Source organism: Lepisma saccharinum, chromosome 6 (genome assembly GCF_977018435.1).
Source record: "Lepisma saccharinum chromosome 6, izLepSacc3.1, whole genome shotgun sequence".
Lineage (NCBI taxonomy): Eukaryota > Metazoa > Arthropoda > Insecta > Zygentoma > Lepismatidae > Lepisma > Lepisma saccharinum.
In genome coordinates, this window is record NC_139234.1 from 96,506,563 (window position 1) to 96,524,932 (window position 18,370).

Genomic DNA, 18,370 nt, shown 5'->3' on the forward strand with positions numbered 1-18,370 from the left:
TTTTATTTAATCCAATCGTAAAATGTGTGGAATTCGATTGTTTTAAAATGTTTCAACAATCAAAATCTATATTTCCAATCTCCTCAACAACGACTACAATCGCGCCCATATAGGTTTTTAGGTTAGGTTAGGTTAAGTTGGGTTAAGTGTGGTTAGGTTAGGTTAGGTTAGATCGACCTGATTCCATTTAGTGTAAAATGACTTCTGTATCTTCAATAGTAACGGAGATATGAGAGTTTTAAATTTTATATAATCCTATCGTAAAATGTGTGTAATTCGATATTTTTAAAATGTTTCAACAATCAAAATCTATATTTCCAATCTCCTCGACAACGACTTCAATCGCGCCCAAATGGATTGTTAATTTTATCGATATTAGGTTAGGTTAAGTTGGGTTAAGTGTGGTTAGGTTAGGTTAGGTTATGTCTACCTGATCCAGTTTAGTGTAAAATCACTTCTGTATCTTCAATAGCAACGGAGATATGAGAGTTTGAAATTTTATATAATCCTATCGTAAAATGTGTGGAATTCGATTGTTTTCTAATGTTTCAACAATCAAAATCTATATTTCAAATCTTCTCGACAACGACTACATTCGCGCCCAAATAGATTGTTAATTTTATCGTTATTAGGTTAGGTTAGGTTAAGTTGGGTTAAGTTAGGTTAGGTTAGGTCGACCTGATTCCATTTAGTGTAAAATCACTTCTGTATCTTCAATAGTAACGGAGATATGAGAGTTTGAAATTTTATATAATCCTATCGTAAAATGTGTGGAATTCGATTGTTTTCTAATGTTTCAACAATCAAAATCTATATTTGAAATCTCCTATACAACGACTACAATCGCACTCAAATGGATTGTTTACTTTATTGTTATGAGAGTTCCATGGTAACTAATCATAAATATTACACATGGAATACATTTTTCGCCTTGAGCCAATAGAGAACGTCAACCTGATTCCATTGAATGTAAAATCACTTCTGTATCTTCAATAGTAACGGAGATATGAGATTTTTAAATTTTATATAATCCTATCGTAAAATGTGTTTAATTCGATATTTTTCAAGAATCAAAAATCTATATTTCCAATCTTCTCGACAGCGACTACAATCGCGCCCAAATAGATTGTTTCTTTTATTGTTATGAGAGTTTCCATTGTAACTTAGCATGAATATAACACATGGATTTCATTTTTCCAATGAGCCAATAGAGAGCGTCGACCTGATTCCATTGAATGTAAAATCACTTCTGTATCTTCAATAGTAACGGAGATATGAGATTTTTTAATTTTATTTAATCCAATCGTAAAATGTGTGGAATTCGATGGATTTAAATTGTTTCAACAATCAAAATCTATATTTCCAATCTCTTCAACAACGACTACAATCGCGCCCATATAGGTTATTAGGTTAGGTTAGGTTAAGTTGGGTTAAGTGTGGTTAGGTTAGGTTAGGTTAGATCGACCTGATTCCATTTAGTGTAAAATGACTTCTGTATCTTCAGTAGTAACGGAGATATGAGAGTTTGAAATTTTATGTAATCCTATCGTAAAATGTGTGGAATTCGATTGTTTTCTAATGTTTCAACAATCAAAATCTATATTTGAAATCTCCTATACAACGACTACAATCGCAATCAAATAGATTGTTTATTTTATTGTTATGAGAGTTTCCATGGTAACTTAGCATGAATATAACACATGGATTACATTTTTTTCCAATGAGCCAATAAAGAGCGTCAACCTGATTCCATTGAATGTAAAATCACTTCTGTATCTTCAATAGTAACGGAGATATGAGAGTTTGAAATTTTATATAATTCTATCGTAAAATGTGTTTAATTCGATATTTTTCAAGAATCAAAAATCTATATTTCCAATCTCCTCGACAGCAACTACAATCGCGCCCAAATAGATGGTTTATTTTATTGTTATGAGAGTTGTTATGTTAGAAAGTTTGAAATTTTATATAATCCTATCGAAAAATGTGTGGAATTCGATTGTTTTAAAATGTTTCAACAATCAAAATCTTTATTTCAAATCTCCTCGACAACGACTACATTCGCGCCCAAATAGATTGTTAATTTTATCGTTATTAGGTTAGGTTAGGTTAAGTTGGGTTAAGTTAGGTTAGGTTAGGTCGACCTGATTCCATTTAGTGTAAAATCACTTCTGTATCTTCAATAGTAACGGAGATATGAGAGTTTGAAATTTTATATAATCCTATCGTAAAATGTGTGGAATTCGATTGTTTTCTAATGTTTCAACAATCAAAATCTATATTGAAATCTCCTATACAACGACTACAATCGCACTCAAATGGATTGTTTACTTTATTGTTATGAGAGTTCCATGGTAACTAATCATGAATATTACACATGGAATACATTTTTCGCCTTGAGCCAATAGAGAACGTAAACCTGATTCCATTGAATGTAAAATCACTTCTGTATCTTCAATAGTAACGGAGATATGAGATTTTTAAATTTTATATAATCCTATCGTAAAATGTGTTTAATTCGATATTTTTCAAGAATCAAAAATCTATATTTCCAATCTTCTCGACAGCGACTACAATCGCGCCCAAATAGATTGTTTATTTTATTGTTATGAGAGTTTCCATGGTAACTTAGCATGAATATAACACATGGATTTCATTTTTCCAATGAGCCAATAGAGAGCGTCGACCTGATTCCATTGAATGTAAAATCACTTCTGTATCTTCAATAGTAACGGAGATATGAGATTTTTAAATTTTATTTAATCCAATCGTAAAATGTGTGGAATTCGATTGTTTTAAAATGTTTCAACAATCAAAATCTATATTTCCAATCTCCTCAACAACGACTACAATCGCGCCCATATAGGTTTTTAGGTTAGGTTAGGTTAAGTTGGGTTAAGTGTGGTTAGGTTAGGTTAGGTTAGATCGACCTGATTCCATTTAGTGTAAAATGACTTCTGTATCTTCAATAGTAACGGAGATATGAGAGTTTTAAATTTTATATAATCCTATCGTAAAATGTGTGTAATTCGATATTTTTAAAATGTTTCAACAATCAAAATCTATATTTCCAATCTCCTCGACAACGACTACAATCGCGCCCAAATGGATTGTTAATTTTATCGATATTAGGTTAGGTTAAGTTGGGTTAAGTGTGGTTAGGTTAGGTTAGGTTATGTCTACCTGATCCAGTTTAGTGTAAAATCACTTCTGTATCTTCAATAGCAACGGAGATATGAGAGTTTGAAATTTTATATAATCCTATCGTAAAATGTGTGGAATTCGATTGTTTTCTAATGTTTCAACAATCAAAATCTATATTTCAAATCTTCTCGACAACGACTACATTCGCGCCCAAATAGATTGTTAATTTTATCGTTATTAGGTTAGGTTAGGTTAAGTTGGGTTAAGTTAGGTTAGGTTAGGTCGACCTGATTCCATTTAGTGTAAAATCACTTCTGTATCTTCAATAGTAACGGAGATATGAGAGTTTGAAATTTTATATAATCCTATCGTAAAATGTGTGGAATTCGATTGTTTTCTAATGTTTCAACAATCAAAATCTATATTTGAAATCTCCTATACAACGACTACAATCGCACTCAAATGGATTGTTTACTTTATTGTTATGAGAGTTCCATGGTAACTAATCATAAATATTACACATGGAATACATTTTTCGCCTTGAGCCAATAGAGAACGTCAACCTGATTCCATTGAATGTAAAATCACTTCTGTATCTTCAATAGTAACGGAGATATGAGATTTTTAAATTTTATATAATCCTATCGTAAAATGTGTTTAATTCGATATTTTTCAAGAATCAAAAATCTATATTTCCAATCTTCTCGACAGCGACTACAATCGCGCCCAAATAGATTGTTTCTTTTATTGTTATGAGAGTTTCCATTGTAACTTAGCATGAATATAACACATGGATTTCATTTTTCCAATGAGCCAATAGAGAGCGTCGACCTGATTCCATTGAATGTAAAATCACTTCTGTATCTTCAATAGTAACGGAGATATGAGATTTTTTAATTTTATTTAATCCAATCGTAAAATGTGTGGAATTCGATGGATTTAAAATGTTTCAACAATCAAAATCTATATTTCCAATCTCTTCAACAACGACTACAATCGCGCCCATATAGGTTATTAGGTTAGGTTAGGTTAAGTTGGGTTAAGTGTGGTTAGGTTAGGTTAGGTTAGATCGACCTGATTCCATTTAGTGTAAAATGACTTCTGTATCTTCAGTAGTAACGGAGATATGAGAGTTTGAAATTTTATGTAATCCTATCGTAAAATGTGTGGAATTCGATTGTTTTCTAATGTTTCAACAATCAAAATCTATATTTGAAATCTCCTATACAACGACTACAATCGCAATCAAATAGATTGTTTATTTTATTGTTATGAGAGTTTCCATGGTAACTTAGCATGAATATAACACATGGATTACATTTTTTTCCAATGAGCCAATAAAGAGCGTCAACCTGATTCCATTGAATGTAAAATCACTTCTGTATCTTCAATAGTAACGGAGATATGAGAGTTTGAAATTTTATATAATTCTATCGTAAAATGTGTTTAATTCGATATTTTTCAAGAATCAAAAATCTATATTTCCAATCTCCTCGACAGCAACTACAATCGCGCCCAAATAGATGGTTTATTTTATTGTTATGAGAGTTGTTATGTTAGAAAGTTTGAAATTTTATATAATCCTATCGAAAAATGTGTGGAATTCGATTGTTTTAAAATGTTTCAACAATCAAAATCTTTATTTCAAATCTCCTCGACAACGACTACAATCGCGCCCAAATAGATTGTTAATTTTATCGTTATTAATTTAGGTTAGGTTAAGTTGGGTTAAGTTAGGTAGGTTAGGTCGACCTGATTCCATTTAGTGTAAAATGACTTCTGTATCTTCAATAGTAACGGAGATATGAGAGTTTTAAATTTTGTATAATCCAATCGTAAAATGTGTGGAATTCGATGGTTTTAAAATGTTTCAACAATCAAAATCTATATTTCCAATCTCCTCAACAACGACTACAATAGCGCCCATATAAATTGTTAATTTTATCGTTATTAGGTTAGGTTAGGTTAAGTTGGGTTAAGTGTGGTTAGGTTAGGTTAGGTCGACCTGATTCCATTTAGTGTAAAATGACTTCTATATCTTCAATAGTAACGGAGATATGAGATTTTTAAATTTTATATAATCCTATCGTAAAATGTGTTTAATTCGATATTTTTCAAGAATCAAAAATCTATATTTCCAATCTCCTCGACAGCGACTACAATCGCGACAAAATAGATTGTTTATTTTATTGTTATGAGAGTTTCCATGGTAACTTAGCATGAATATAACACATGGATTTCATTTTTCCAATGAGCCAATAGAGAGCGTCGACCTGATTCCATTGAATGTAAAATCACTTCTGTATCTTCAATAGTAACGGAGATATGAGAGTTTTAAATTTTATATAATCCAATCGTAAAATGTGTGGAATTCGATGGTTTTAAAATGTTTCAACAACCAAAATCTATATTTCCAATCTCCTCAACAACGACTACAATCGCGCCCAAATGGATTGTTAATTTTATCGTTATTAGGTTAGGTTAGGTTAAGTTGGGTTAAGTGTGGTTATTTTAGGTTAGGTTAGGTCGACCTGGTTCCATTTAGTGAAAAATGATTTCTGTATCTTCAATAGTAAAGGAGATATGAGAGTTTGAAATTTTATATAATTCTATCGTAAAATGAGTGGAATTCGATGGTTTTAAAATGTTTCAACTATCAAAATCTATTTTTCAAATCTCCTCGACAACGACTACATTCGCGCCCAAATAGATTGTTAATTTTATCGTTATTAGGTTAGGTTAGGTTAAGTTGGGTTAAGTTAGGTTAGGTTAGGTCGACCTGATTCCATTTAGTGTAAAATCACTTCTGTATCTTCAATAGTAACGGAGATATGAGAGTTTGAAATTTTATATAATCCTATCGTAAAATGTGTGGAATTCGATTGTTTTCTAATGTTTCAACAATCAAAATCTATATTTGAAATCTCCTATACAACGACTACAATCGCACTCAAACGATTTTGTTTACTTTATTGTTATGAGAGTTCCATGGTAACTAATCATGAATATTAAACATGGAATACATTTTTTGCCTTGAGCCAATAGAGAACGTCAACCTGATTCCATTGAATGTAAAATCACTTCTGTATCTTCAATAGTAACGGAGATATGAGATTTTTAAATTTTATATAATCCTATCGTAAAATGTGTTTAATTCGATATTTTTCAAGAATCAAAAATCTATATTTCCAATCTTCTCGACAGCGACTACAATCGCGCCCAAATAGATTGTTTATTTTATTGTTATGAGAGTTTCCATTGTAACTTAGCATGAATATAACACATGGATTTCATTTTTCCAATGAGCCAATAGAGAGCGTCGACCTGATTCCATTGAATGTAAAATCACTTCTGTATCTTCAATAGTAACGGAGATATGAGATTTTTTAATATTATTTAATCCAATCGTAAAATGTGTGGAATTCGATGGTTTTAAAATGTTTCAACAATCAAAATCTATATTTCCAATCTCTTCAACAACGACTACAATCGAGCCCATATAGGTTATTAGGTTAGGTTAGGTTAAGTTGGGTTAAGTGTGGTTAGGTTAGGTTAGGTTAGATCGACCTGATTCCATTTAGTGTAAAATAACTTCTGTAACTTCAGTAGTAACGGAGATATGAGAGTTTGAAATTTTATGTAATTCTATCGTAAAATGTGCGGAATTCGATGGTTTTAAAATGTTTCAACAATCAAAAATCTATATTTTAAATCTCCTAGACAACGATTACAATCGCACTCAACTAGATTGTTTATTTTATTTTTATGAGATTTCCGTGGTAACTAATCATGAATATTACACATGGAATACATTTTTCCCATTGAGCCAATAAAGAGCGTCAACCTGATTCCATTGAATGTAAAATCACTTCTGTATCTTCAATAGTAACGGAGATATGAGAGTTTGAAATTTTATATAATTCTATCGTAAAATGTGTTTAATTCGATATTTTTCAAGAATCAAAAATCTATATTTCCAATCTCCTCGACAGCGACTACAATCGCGCCCAAATAGATGGTTTATTTTATTGTTATGAGAGTTGTTATGTTAGAAAGTTTGAAATTTTATATAATCCTATCGAAAAATGTGTGGAATTCGATGGTTTTAAAATGTTTCAACAATCAAAATCTATATTTCCAATCTCCTCAACAACGACTACAATCGCGCCCATATAGATTGTTAATTTTATCGTTATTAGGTTAGGTTAGGTTAAGTTGGGTTAAGTGTGGTTAGGTTAGGTTAGGTCTACCTGATTCCATTTGGTGTAAAATGACTTCTGTATCTTCAATAGTAACGGAGATATGAGAGTTTGAAATTTTATATAATCCAATCGTAAAATGTGTGGAATTCGATGGTTTTAAAATGTTTCAACAAACAAAAATCTATATTTTAAATCTCCTAGACAACGATTACAATCTCACTCAACTAGATTGTTTATTTTATTGTTATGAGAGTTCCATGGTAACTAATCATGAATAATACACATGGAATACATTTTTGCCATTGAGCCAATAGAGAGCGTAGACCTGATTCCATTGAATGTAAAATCACTTCTGTATCTTCAGTAGTAGCGGAGATATGAGAGTTTGAAATTTTATATAATCCTATCGTAAAATGTGTGGACTTCGATTGTTTTCTAATGTTTCAACAATCAAAATCTATATTTCAAATCTTCTCGACAACGACTACATTCGCTCCCAAATAGATTGTTAATTTTATCGTTATTAGGTTAGGTTAGGTTAAGTTGGGTTAAGTTAGGTTAGGTTAGGTCGACCTGATTCCATTTAGTGTAAAATCACTTCTGTATCTTCAATAGTAACGGAGATATGAGAGTTTGAAATTTTATATAATCCTATCGTAAAATGTGTGGAATTCGATTGTTTTCTAATGTTTCAACAATCAAAATCTATATTTTAAATCTCCTATACAACGACTACAATCGCACTCAAATGGATTGTTTACTTTATTGTTATGAGAGTTCCATTGTAACTTAGCATGAATATAACACATGGATTTCATTTTTCCAATGAGCCAATAGAGAGCGTCGACCTGATTCCATTGAATGTAAAATCACTTCTGTATCTTCAATAGTAACGGAGATATGAGATTTTTTAAATTTAAATTTAAATTGAAATTTTATATAATCCTATCGTAAAATGTGTGGACTTCGATTGTTTTCTAATGTTTCAACAATCAAAATCTATATTTCAAATCTTCTCGACAACGACTACATTCGCGCCCAAATAGATTGTTAATTTTATCGTTATTAGGTTAGGTTAGGTTAAGTTGGGTTAAGTTAGGTTAGGTTAGGTCGACCTGATTCCATTTAGTGTAAAATCACTTCTGTATCTTCAATAGTAACGGAGATATGAGAGTTTGAAATTTTATATAATCCTATCGTAAAATGTGTGGAATTCGATGGTTTTAAAATGTTTCAACTATCAAAATCTATTTTTCAAATCTCCTCGACAACGACTACATTCGCGCCCAAATAGATTGTTAATTTTATCGTTATTAGGTTAGGTTAGGTTAAGTTGGGTTAAGTTAGGTTAGGTTAGGTCGACCTGATTCCATTTAGTGTAAAATCACTTCTGTATCTTCAATAGTAACGGAGATATGAGAGTTTGAAATTTTATATAATCCTATCGTAAAATGTGTGGAATTCGATTGTTTTCTAATGTTTCAACAATCAAAATCTATATTTGAAATCTCCTATACAACGACTACAATCGCACTCAAACGATTTTGTTTACTTTATTGTTATGAGAGTTCCATGGTAACTAATCATGAATATTAAACATGGAATACATTTTTTGCCTTGAGCCAATAGAGAACGTCAACCTGATTCCATTGAATGTAAAATCACTTCTGTATCTTCAATAGTAACGGAGATATGAGATTTTTAAATTTTATATAATCCTATCGTAAAATGTGTTTAATTCGATATTTTTCAAGAATCAAAAATCTATATTTCCAAACTTCTCGACAGCGACTACAATCGCGCCCAAATAGATTGTTTATTTTATTGTTATGAGAGTTTCCATTGTAACTTAGCATGAATATAACACATGGATCTCATTTTTCCAATGAGCCAATAGAGAGCGTCGACCTGATTCCATTGAATGTAAAATCACTTCTGTATCTTCAATAGTAACGGAGATATGAGATTTTTTAATTTTATTTAATCCAATCGTAAAATGTGTGGAATTCGATGGTTTTAAAATGTTTCAACAATCAAAATCTATATTTCCAATCTCTTCAACAACGACTACAATCGCGCCCATATAGGTTATTAGGTTAGGTTAGGTTAAGTTGGGTTAAGTGTGGTTAGGTTAGGTTAGGTTAGATCGACCTGATTCCATTTAGTGTAAAATGACTTCTGTATCTTCAGTAGTAACGGAGATATGAGAGTTTGAAATTTTATGTAATCCTATCGTAAAATGTGTGGAATTCGATTGTTTTCTAATGTTTCAACAATCAAAATCTATATTTGAAATCTCCTATACAACGACTACAATCGCAATCAAATAGATTGTTTATTTTATTGTTATGAGAGTTTCCATGGTAACTTAGCATGAATATAACACATGGATTACATTTTTTTCCAATGAGCCAATAAAGAGCGTCAACCTGATTCCATTGAATGTAAAATCACTTCTGTATCTTCAATAGTAACGGAGATATGAGAGTTTGAAATTTTATATAATTCTATCGTAAAATGTGTTTAATTCGATATTTTTCAAGAATCAAAAATCTATATTTCCAATCTCCTCGACAGCAACTACAATCGCGCCCAAATAGATGGTTTATTTTATTGTTATGAGAGTTGTTATGTTAGAAAGTTTGAAATTTTATATAATCCTATCGAAAAATGTGTGGAATTCGATTGTTTTAAAATGTTTCAACAATCAAAATCTTTATTTCAAATCTCCTCGACAACGACTACAATCGCGCCCAAATAGATTGTTAATTTTATCGTTATTAATTTAGGTTAGGTTAAGTTGGGTTAAGTTAGGTAGGTTAGGTCGACCTGATTCCATTTAGTGTAAAATGACTTCTGTATCTTCAATAGTAACGGAGATATGAGAGTTTTAAATTTTGTATAATCCAATCGTAAAATGTGTGGAATTCGATGGTTTTAAAATGTTTCAACAATCAAAATCTATATTTCCAATCTCCTCAACAACGACTACAATCGCGCCCATATAAATTGTTAATTTTATCGTTATTAGGTTAGGTTAGGTTAAGTTGGGTTAAATGTGGTTAGGTTAGGTTAGGTCGACCTGATTCCATTTAGTGTAAAATGACTTCTATATCTTCAATAGTAACTGAGATATGAGATTTTTAAATTTTATATAATCCTATCGTAAAATGTGTTTAATTCGATATTTTTCAAGAATCAAAAATCTATATTTCCAATCTCCTCGACAGCGACTACAATCGCGACAAAATAGATTGTTTATTTTATTGTTATGAGAGTTTCCATGGTAACTTAGCATGAATATAACACATGGATTTCATTTTTCCAATGAGCCAATAGAGAGCGTCGACCTGATTCCATTGAATGTAAAATCACTTCTGTATCTTCAATAGTAACGGAGATATGAGAGTTTTAAATTTTATATAATCCAATCGTAAAATGTGTGGAATTCGATGGTTTTAAAATGTTTCAACAACCAAAATCTATATTTCCAATCTCCTCAACAACGACTACAATCGCGCCCAAATGGATTGTTAATTTTATCGTTATTAGGTTAGGTTAGGTTAAGTTGGGTTAAGTGTGGTTATTTTAGGTTAGGTTAGGTCGACCTGGTTCCATTTAGTGAAAAATGATTTCTGTATCTTCAATAGTAAAGGAGATATGAGAGTTTGAAATTTTATATAATTCTATCGTAAAATGAGTGGAATTCGATGGTTTTAAAATGTTTCAACTATCAAAATCTATTTTTCAAATCTCCTCGACAACGACTACATTCGCGCCCAAATAGATTGTTAATTTTATCGTTATTAGGTTTGGTTAGGTTAAGTTGGGTTAAGTTAGGTTAGGTTAGGTCGACCTGATTCCATTTAGTGTAAAATCACTTCTGTATCTTCAATAGTAACGGAGATATGAGAGTTTGAAATTTTATATAATCCTATCTTAAAATGTGTGGAATTCGATTGTTTTCTAATGTTTCAACAATCAAAATCTATATTTGAAATCTCCTATACAACGACTACAATCGCACTCAAACGATTTTGTTTACTTTATTGTTATGAGAGTTCCATGGTAACTAATCATGAATATTAAACATGGAATACATTTTTTGCCTTGAGCCAATAGAGAACGTCAACCTGATTCCATTGAATGTAAAATCACTTCTGTATCTTCAATAGTAACGGAGATATGAGATTTTTAAATTTTATATAATCCTATCGTAAAATGTGTTTAATTCGATATTTTTCAAGAATCAAAAATCTATATTTCCAATCTTCTCGACAGCGACTACAATCGCGCCCAAATAGATTGTTTATTTTATTGTTATGAGAGTTTCCATTGTAACTTAGCATGAATATAACACATGGATTTCATTTTTCCAATGAGCCAATAGAGAGCGTCGACCTGATTCCATTGAATGTAAAATCACTTCTGTATCTTCAATAGTAACGGAGATATGAGATTTTTTAATATTATTTAATCCAATCGTAAAATGTGTGGAATTCGATGGTTTTAAAATGTTTCAACAATCAAAATCTATATTTCCAATCTCTTCAACAACGACTACAATCGAGCCCATATAGGTTATTAGGTTAGGTTAGGTTAAGTTGGGTTAAGTGTGGTTAGGTTAGGTTAGGTTAGATCGACCTGATTCCATTTAGTGTAAAATAACTTCTGTAACTTCAGTAGTAACGGAGATATGAGAGTTTGAAATTTTATGTAATTCTATCGTAAAATGTGCGGAATTCGATGGTTTTAAAATGTTTCAACAATCAAAAATCTATATTTTAAATCTCCTAGACAACGATTACAATCGCACTCAACTAGATTGTTTATTTTATTTTTATGAGATTTCCGTGGTAACTAATCATGAATATTACACATGGAATACATTTTTCCCATTGAGCCAATAAAGAGCGTCAACCTGATTCCATTGAATGTAAAATCACTTCTGTATCTTCAATAGTAACGGAGATATGAGAGTTTGAAATTTTATATAATTCTATCGTAAAATGTGTTTAATTCAATATTTTTCAAGAATCAAAAATCTATATTTCCAATCTCCTCGACAGCGACTACAATCGCGCCCAAATAGATGGTTTATTTTATTGTTATGAGAGTTGTTATGTTAGAAAGTTTGAAATTTTATATAATCCTATCGAAAAATGTGTGGAATTCGATGGTTTTAAAATGTTTCAACAATCAAAATCTATATTTCCAATCTCCTCAACAACGACTACAATCGCGCCCATATAGATTGTTAATTTTATCGTTATTAGGTTAGGTTAGGTTAAGTTGGGTTAAGTGTGGTTAGGTTAGGTTAGGTCTACCTGATTCCATTTGGTGTAAAATGACTTCTGTATCTTCAATAGTAACGGAGATATGAGAGTTTGAAATTTTATATAATCCAATCGTAAAATGTGTGGAATTCGATGGTTTTAAAATGTTTCAACAATCAAAAATCTATATTTTAAATCTCCTAGACAACGATTACAATCGCACTCAACTAGATTGTTTATTTTATTGTTATGAGAGTTCCATGGTAACTAATCATGAATAATACACATGGAATACATTTTTGCCATTGAGCCAATAGAGAGCGTAGACCTGATTCCATTGAATGTAAAATCACTTCTGTATCTTCAGTAGTAGCGGAGATATGAGAGTTTGAAATTTTATATAATCCTATCGTAAAATGTGTGGACTTCGATTGTTTTCTAATGTTTCAACAATCAAAATCTATATTTCAAATCTTCTCGACAACGACTACATTCGCGCCCAAATAGATTGTTAATTTTATCGTTATTAGGTTAGGTTAGGTTAAGTTGGGTTAAGTTAGGTTAGGTTAGGTCGACCTGATTCCATTTAGTGTAAAATCACTTCTGTATCTTCAATAGTAACGGAGATATGAGAGTTTGAAATTTTATATAATCCTATCGTAAAATGTGTGGAATTCGATTGTTTTCTAATGTTTCAACAATCAAAATCTATATTTTAAATCTCCTATACAACGACTACAATCGCACTCAAATGGATTGTTTACTTTATTGTTATGAGAGTTCCATTGTAACTTAGCATGAATATAACACATGGATTTCATTTTTCCAATGAGCCAATAGAGAGCGTCGACCTGATTCCATTGAATGTAAAATCACTTCTGTATCTTCAATAGTAACGGAGATATGAGATTTTTTAAATTTAAATTTAAATTGAAATTTTATATAATCCTATCGTAAAATGTGTGGACTTCGATTGTTTTCTAATGTTTCAACAATCAAAATCTATATTTCAAATCTTCTCGACAACGACTACATTCGCGCCCAAATAGATTGTTAATTTTATCGTTATTAGGTTAGGTTAGGTTAAGTTGGGTTAAGTTAGGTTAGGTTAGGTCGACCTGATTCCATTTAGTGTAAAATCACTTCTGTATCTTCAATAGTAACGGAGATATGAGAGTTAGAAATTTTATATAATCCTATCGTAAAATGTGTGGAATTCGATGGTTTTAAAATGTTTCAACTATCAAAATCTATTTTTCAAATCTCCTCGACAACGACTACATTCGCGCCCAAATAGATTGTTAATTTTATCGTTATTAGGTTAGGTTAGGTTAAGTTGGGTTAAGTTAGGTTAGGTTAGGTCGACCTGATTCCATTTAGTGTAAAATCACTTCTGTATCTTCAATAGTAACGGAGATATGAGAGTTTGAAATTTTATATAATCCTATCGTAAAATGTGTGGAATTCGATTGTTTTCTAATGTTTCAACAATCAAAATCTATATTTGAAATCTCCTATACAACGACTACAATCGCACTCAAACGATTTTGTTTACTTTATTGTTATGAGAGTTCCATGGTAACTAATCATGAATATTAAACATGGAATACATTTTTTGCCTTGAGCCAATAGAGAACGTCAACCTGATTCCATTGAATGTAAAATCACTTCTGTATCTTCAATAGTAACGGAGATATGAGATTTTTAAATTTTATATAATCCTATCGTAAAATGTGTTTAATTCGATATTTTTCAAGAATCAAAAATCTATATTTCCAATCTTCTCGACAGCGACTACAATCGCGCCCAAATAGATTGTTTATTTTATTGTTATGAGAGTTTCCATTGTAACTTAGCATGAATATAACACATGGATTTCATTTTTCCAATGAGCCAATAGAGAGCGTCGACCTGATTCCATTGAATGTAAAATCACTTCTGTATCTTCAATAGTAACGGAGATATGAGATTTTTTAATTTTATTTAATCCAATCGTAAAATGTGTGGAATTCGATGGTTTTAAAATGTTTCAACAATCAAAATCTATATTTCCAATCTCTTCAACAACGACTACAATCGCGCCCATATAGGTTATTAGGTTAGGTTAGGTTAAGTTGGGTTAAGTGTGGTTAGGTTAGGTTAGGTTAGATCGACCTGATTCCATTTAGTGTAAAATGACTTCTGTATCTTCAGTAGTAACGGAGATATGAGAGTTTGAAATTTTATGTAATCCTATCGTAAAATGTGTGGAATTCGATTGTTTTCTAATGTTTCAACAATCAAAATCTATATTTGAAATCTCCTATACAACGACTACAATCGCAATCAAATAGATTGTTTATTTTATTGTTATGAGAGTTTCCATGGTAACTTAGCATGAATATAACACATGGATTACATTTTTTTCCAATGAGCCAATAAAGAGCGTCAACCTGATTCCATTGAATGTAAAATCACTTCTGTATCTTCAATAGTAACGGAGATATGAGAGTTTGAAATTTTATATAATTCTATCGTAAAATGTGTTTAATTCGATATTTTTCAAGAATCAAAAATCTATATTTCCAATCTCCTCGACAGCAACTACAATCGCGCCCAAATAGATGGTTTATTTTATTGTTATGAGAGTTGTTATGTTAGAAAGTTTGAAATTTTATATAATCCTATCGAAAAATGTGTGGAATTCGATTGTTTTAAAATGTTTCAACAATCAAAATCTTTATTTCAAATCTCCTCGACAACGACTACAATCGCGCCCAAATAGATTGTTAATTTTATCGTTATTAATTTAGGTTAGGTTAAGTTGGGTTAAGTTAGGTAGGTTAGGTCGACCTGATTCCATTTAGTGTAAAATGACTTCTGTATCTTCAATAGTAACGGAGATATGAGAGTTTTAAATTTTGTATAATCCAATCGTAAAATGTGTGGAATTCGATGGTTTTAAAATGTTTCAACAATCAAAATCTATATTTCCAATCTCCTCAACAACGACTACAATCGCGCCCATATAAATTGTTAATTTTATCGTTATTAGGTTAGGTTAGGTTAAGTTGGGTTAAATGTGGTTAGGTTAGGTTAGGTCGACCTGATTCCATTTAGTGTAAAATGACTTCTATATCTTCAATAGTAACTGAGATATGAGATTTTTAAATTTTATATAATCCTATCGTAAAATGTGTTTAATTCGATATTTTTCAAGAATCAAAAATCTATATTTCCAATCTCCTCGACAGCGACTACAATCGCGACAAAATAGATTGTTTATTTTATTGTTATGAGAGTTTCCATGGTAACTTAGCATGAATATAACACATGGATTTCATTTTTCCAATGAGCCAATAGAGAGCGTCGACCTGATTCCATTGAATGTAAAATCACTTCTGTATCTTCAATAGTAACGGAGATATGAGAGTTTTAAATTTTATATAATCCAATCGTAAAATGTGTGGAATTCGATGGTTTTAAAATGTTTCAACAACCAAAATCTATATTTCCAGTCTCCTCAACAACGACTACAATCGCGCCCAAATGGATTGTTAATTTTATCGTTATTAGGTTAGGTTAGGTTAAGTTGGGTTAAGTGTGGTTATTTTAGGTTAGGTTAGGTCGACCTGGTTCCATTTAGTGAAAAATGATTTCTGTATCTTCAATAGTAAAGGAGATATGAGAGTTTGAAATTTTATATAATTCTATCGTAAAATGAGTGGAATTCGATGGTTTTAAAATGTTTCAACTATCAAAATCTATTTTTCAAATCTCCTCGACAACGACTACATTCGCGCCCAAATAGATTGTTAATTTTATCGTTATTAGGTTTGGTTAGGTTAAGTTGGGTTAAGTTAGGTTAGGTTAGGTCGACCTGATTCCATTTAGTGTAAAATCACTTCTGTATCTTCAATAGTAACGGAGATATGAGAGTTTGAAATTTTATATAATCCTATCTTAAAATGTGTGGAATTCGATTGTTTTCTAATGTTTCAACAATCAAAATCTATATTTGAAATCTCCTATACAACGACTACAATCGCACTCAAACGATTTTGTTTACTTTATTGTTATGAGAGTTCCATGGTAACTAATCATGAATATTAAACATGGAATACATTTTTTGCCTTGAGCCAATAGAGAACGTCAACCTGATTCCATTGAATGTAAAATCACTTCTGTATCTTCAATAGTAACGGAGATATGAGATTTTTAAATTTTATATAATCCTATCGTAAAATGTGTTTAATTCGATATTTTTCAAGAATCAAAAATCTATATTTCCAATCTTCTCGACAGCGACTACAATCGCGCCCAAATAGATTGTTTATTTTATTGTTATGAGAGTTTCCATTGTAACTTAGCATGAATATAACACATGGATTTCATTTTTCCAATGAGCCAATAGAGAGCGTCGACCTGATTCCATTGAATGTAAAATCACTTCTGTATCTTCAATAGTAACGGAGATATGAGATTTTTTAATATTATTTAATCCAATCGTAAAATGTGTGGAATTCGATGGTTTTAAAATGTTTCAACAATCAAAATCTATATTTCCAATCTCTTCAACAACGACTACAATCGAGCCCATATAGGTTATTAGGTTAGGTTAGGTTAAGTTGGGTTAAGTGTGGTTAGGTTAGGTTAGGTTAGATCGACCTGATTCCATTTAGTGTAAAATAACTTCTGTAACTTCAGTAGTAACGGAGATATGAGAGTTTGAAATTTTATGTAATTCTATCGTAAAATGTGCGGAATTCGATGGTTTTAAAATGTTTCAACAATCAAAAATCTATATTTTAAATCTCCTAGACAACGATTACAATCGCACTCAACTAGATTGTTTATTTTATTTTTATGAGATTTCCGTGGTAACTAATCATGAATATTACACATGGAATACATTTTTCCCATTGAGCCAATAAAGAGCGTCAACCTGATTCCATTGAATGTAAAATCACTTCTGTATCTTCAATAGTAACGGAGATATGAGAGTTTGAAATTTTATATAATTCTATCGTAAAATGTGTTTAATTCGATATTTTTCAAGAATCAAAAATCTATATTTCCAATCTCCTCGACAGCGACTACAATCGCGCCCAAATAGATGGTTTATTTTATTGTTATGAGAGTTGTTATGTTAGAAAGTTTGAAATTTTATATAATCCTATCGAAAAATGTGTGGAATTCGATGGTTTTAAAATGTTTCAACAATCAAAATCTATATTTCCAATCTCCTCAACAACGACTACAATCGCGCCCATATAGATTGTTAATTTTATCGTTATTAGGTTAGGTTAGGTTAAGTTGGGTTAAGTGTGGTTAGGTTAGGTTAGGTCTACCTGATTCCATTTGGTGTAAAATGACTTCTGTATCTTCAATAGTAACGGAGATATGAGAGTTTGAAATTTTATATAATCCAATCGTAAAATGTGTGGAATTCGATGGTTTTAAAATGTTTCAACAATCAAAAATCTATATTTTAAATCTCCTAGACAACGATTACAATCGCACTCAACTAGATTGTTTATTTTATTGTTATGAGAGTTCCATGGTAACTAATCATGAATAATACACATGGAATACATTTTTGCCATTGAGCCAATAGAGAGCGTAGACCTGATTCCATTGAATGTAAAATCACTTCTGTATCTTCAGTAGTAGCGGAGATATGAGAGTTTGAAATTTTATATAATCCTATCGTAAAATGTGTGGACTTCGATTGTTTTCTAATGTTTCAACAATCAAAATCTATATTTC